This window comes from Mus pahari, chromosome 7, assembly GCF_900095145.1.
Source record: "Mus pahari chromosome 7, PAHARI_EIJ_v1.1, whole genome shotgun sequence".
NCBI lineage: Eukaryota > Metazoa > Chordata > Mammalia > Rodentia > Muridae > Mus > Mus pahari.
Window position 1 is genome coordinate 72,605,577 of NC_034596.1, and position 4,632 is coordinate 72,610,208.

At 37.3% G+C, this 4,632-nt stretch overlaps 1 protein-coding gene across 5 annotated transcripts in view; it reads left to right on the forward strand.

The window, feature by feature from the left end:
- The window catches only part of Fut8 (fucosyltransferase 8), a 290,411-nt gene that overhangs the window by 148,107 nt on the left and 137,672 nt on the right, over nt 1-4,632 (forward strand). For all 5 annotated transcript variants that reach the window (XM_029540852.1, XM_029540853.1, XM_021201869.2 and 2 more), the window contains exon 3: nt 1,351-1,443. The gene's annotated coding sequence lies outside the window, so the exon portion shown is untranslated. The remainder of the gene's footprint in view (nt 1-1,350; nt 1,444-4,632) is intronic.

The window sequence follows — 4,632 nt, forward strand, 5'->3', positions numbered from 1 at the left end:
CAGCATCATGAGATATGATTTTAAATCTGAATCTTTCTTTTTCGGGTGTGTTGGGGTCTCCAGGACTTGCTTTGGTGGGCGTACTGGGTTCTGATGATGCCGAGTGGCCTTGGTTCTGTTAATAATATTCTTGTGTTCGCCATTGCAGGTATTTTAACCTTGAGAAAATAAAGCCTTGACCCAAATAAACACAATTAAAAAAACAAAACAAAACAAAACAAAACAAAACAAAACAACCTTAGGAACAGGGGAGATGGTCCAGTTGATAAATTGTTTGCTTGTTGCCTAGCAGAATTGGAGAGTTCTAGGTTCTGTTAGAGACTATGTTTTAGAAAATCGGGTAAGAAAGTAATTGAGGAAAACACATCATTCTGCCCCCTGATCTCTCATTAGTACACCTGTAAGCACATGCACACACACACATACATATATATGTATACACATGTGTACACAAATAAAAAAGAATAAAATTAAGAAAATTGAATAAAATACAAATTTATGAAGTTCTCAATTATTTTTAGATTTTTTTTTTTTTTGTTAACAAAGTATTACCAAAGCATACCAAACTAATTACTTGAATGAACCATTCCTCTTATTTCATCTCTGGCCTTCAAGGCTCTTATGCCTTTCCTATAGCTTTCCCTGTGCCTTTACAAACCTAGATTTTCAAAGGTTCTGGATATTTTCCTTTTGACTGTTGATGTGTATTTGTGTTATCTTAGAAACCTTAATTTGGGCTATGGAGTGATAATTTATTTAACTTGAGTGGGAATTAACATAGGGAGTTGAGGATTCAAGGGGACTTCTACAGAAGGGTAAAAATGGGAGTTCAGTTTTAGGGTTCTAAACAAAACATTTTGATTGGCATGTGGAGACCCTTATGTTCACATAAACATCCATATTTAAATATTTAAAGAAGAAAATATGTCAAAATTACTGTCATTTTAACTTGCTTAGTTTGGCTGATTACTGCAGCTTGATAATATTTGAATTCTAGATGAAGAGCTCTAAAGACACTCTTGAGTGCAATATGCTTTGTCCTTGAAGCTACATGGGTTTTCCTCCCACCTCTAAATTGTGGGGTCTTTTTGACAAACCGTTGACAAACCTTCCTACCCCTTTTAGAGAAAAAAAAAATGAAAAAAAAAACTGTAAAGATTTGATTTTTTTTCTCCTAAATCTAGTAACATTTAGTGATTTGGAATTAAGTGTTTTTAACTATTTCTGTAGACTTTGCTTTCAAAGAAGATGTCCCTTAATAGACTACTTTTACATGAGATATGCTTCATGTTAATAGCAAAACATGTTTCTAGATAATTAGTATTGATTATTTTTATCTCATTTGAACAGGTAATAATTTTCAAGACCCAGGTTCAAGCGATAATACATTTCTCTGCAATACCATGTGGTTTTCTTCAGCATCATAATTCTATGGGAAGGAAGGTAAGCATCATTTTTCAGTTAATATTGAAGTAACTTTTAACTTAATATTTTTTTCAATTTGAATCAGGAACTCTGAGTCAGAAAACACCTTTCTGTTGACAGGGTGACACTGTTGCTTGGGGGCACCATCACCACTGCTACCCATCTTTTTTATGACTATCTCCAAATAGTTCCTTACCTAACTTATTTAAATTTTCTTTATCTTCTTAGGAAACTGAGATGTCCAATTGCATATCTGCTGGCTGAATTTAAGGAATCAATGATTGTTTAAGTTGTTACCATAATTCTTAATTTTAAAATGTCTTATTATCTACTAGTGTTTGATGAGGTCAGAGATATTTGTTACACATAGTGCATTATGGATGTAGAAATAGGATAACATTATGCACACCTAAAATGAGGTAACTCTTGATAGGTGCACTTGGGTCTAGGCTTTCTGACATTCTTGCTAAGTCTGGAAGCTTATTTTACAGTGTTTTTTTCAGGTTTTGAATGAGGTATTATTCACTTTAAGTGAACCAATATGCTGTTTTGTTAAGTAGATTAAAAATCAAATACAATTTAAGAAAGTATTATAAAATAATAAACTATTTGGCAAAAAAGTGATCTGTATTTCCTACTAATAAGAGCAAAAGAGTTAGAGTTTCTTGGGTAAATTAATTTTGGTTAAGACTAATTCCATGATGATAGCTTAGAATTTACCCATTTGTCCTAACCACCACCACCACCACCACCACCACAAACATCAGTACCACCACAACAGATAACCACCACCACTAAAACAACAAAAAACTCAAAAATTTAGAAATAGTTTTTTTTTTTTTTTTTTTTTTTAAGTTAGACAAAGGAGGTCACAGGCAACCTGTTGCCTCCAAAATTGGGAACAGACAAATACAGAGAACTGTAACCCAGTAGTAGAAACTGAGGGCGAAATTCTTCTCAGGAATCACAATTTTTATTTTTGGCTTAAGAAACAGTGCAACAAAACTAAACTATAAGAATTACCGGAAGACTGACGTGGACAAGTTGGAGAGGCAGAAACTTCAGAGGGGACCCCTAAACTTCCTCCAGGAGTTCAACCAGTTTCTTTTAGTGAATATCAGCCTGGAGGGAAAAAAAAAAAAAAAAAAAAAAAAAACAATCCAGATTCTTACAGCCTGAGAGGAGAAAAGTAATTGTTTTTGAAATATCCCAGAGAATTCTGTTCTTAACAAGGTCTTTCTTCAAGGGGGAAAAAAGTTGGGGGCTGGAGAAATGGCTCCGCTGTTAAAAGCACCGACTGCTCTTTCAGAGGTCCTGAGTTCAATACCCAGCAAGCACATGGTGGCTCACAACCATCTGTAATGGATCTGATGCCCTCTTCTGGTGTGTCTGAAGACAGCTACAGTGTACTCATCTGTCTGTCTTTCTCTCTCTTTCTTTCTTTCTTTCTTTCTTTCTTTCTTTCTTTCTTTCTTTCTTTCTTTCTTTCTTTCTTTCTTTCTTTCTTTCTTTCACTATAACCTCATTGACCTTGGAGAAGGGAAGCTCCAAGTTCTATTCCAGCCACTGTTTTCCCAGGAGACAGAGGGAAGCTGAGTCACACCAGTTGAGCTCATTGTTAAGCACAGATGCAGTAGAAGCACGAAATCTAATCATAGGATCTGGCCCCTCCTTCCACACTTTGACAAGGAACTAGAGGTCTCTTTGTTACAGTTTCTTCTACACAGTACACCCCGAAGTACTTTGGCTCAAAATTATACGGTGCTAAAATGTATGTTGCTTCCACACTCAATAATAGTGGGAGACTTCAACACCCCACTCTCATCAATGGACAGATCCTGGAAATCAGTCTGGTGGTTCCTCAGAAAATTGGACATAGTACTACCAGAAGACCCAGAAATACCTTTCCTGGGCATATACTCAGAAGATGTTCCAACTTGTAATAAGGACACATACTCCACTGTGTTCATAATAGCCAGAAGCTGGAAAGAACCCAGATGTCCCTCAACAGAGGAATGGATACAAAAAAATGTAGTACATTTACACAATGGAATACTACTCAGCAATTAAAAACAATGAATTCATGAAATTCTTAGTCAACAACAATGAATTCATGAAATTCTTAGTCAAATGGATGTATCTGGAGGATATCATTCTGAGTAAGGTAACCTTATCACAAAAGAACACACATAATATGCACTCACTGATAAGGGGATATTAACCCAGAAACTTAGAATACCCAAGATACAAGTTGCAAAACACATGAAGAAGGAAGACCAAAGTGTGGATACTTCCTTCCTTCTTAGAATGGGGAACAAAACTCCCACGGAAGGAGTTACAGAGACAAAGTTCAGAGCTGAGACAGAAGGAAGGACCATCCAGAGACTGCCCCACCTGGGGATCCATCAAATATACAACCACCAAACCTAGACACTATTGGATATGCCAGCAAGATTTTGCTGACAGGCCCTGATTTAGCTGTCTCTTGTGAGGCTATGCCCGTGTCTGGCAAATACAGAAGTGGAGGCTCACAGTCATCTATTGGATGGAACACAGGCCCCCCAATGAAGGAGCTAGAGAAAGTACCCAAGGAGCTAAAGGGGTCTGCAACCCTATAGGAGGAACAACAATATGAACTAACCAGTCCCTCCCCCCCTCAAAGCTTGTGTCTCTAGTTGCATATGTAGCAGAGGATGGCCTAGTCGGCCATCAATGGGATTGAGAGGCCCCTTGGCCTTGTGAAGATTATATGCCCCAGTACAGGGGAATGCCAGGGCCAGGAAGCATGAGTGGTAGGTTGGGGAAAAGGGCGGGGGGAGGGTATAGGGGACTTTTGGGATAGCATTTGAAATGTAAAGGAAGAAAATATCTATTAAAAAAATAAATAAAATGTATGTTGCTCTCGTCAACCCACAGTTTAATAAAGAACAAATGTCAGAACCACTCTCAGCAGTGATGTCAGGACCACACTGAATTTTAAACAAATATGGTTATTGTGTCAAGGGCTGCAATGGGAAAAGTAAACATACAAACAGTGGATCATGCTTAGGAGAGAGATGCACAGTCTTAAAAGGAACTAAAGGCAAATAGTAGAGATTAAGAACATTGTAAGAACTCTTCTCTTCTCTTCTCTTCTCTTCTCTTCTCTTCTCTTCTCTTCTCTTCTCTTCTCTTCTCTTCTCTTCTCTTCTCTTCTCTTCTCTTCTC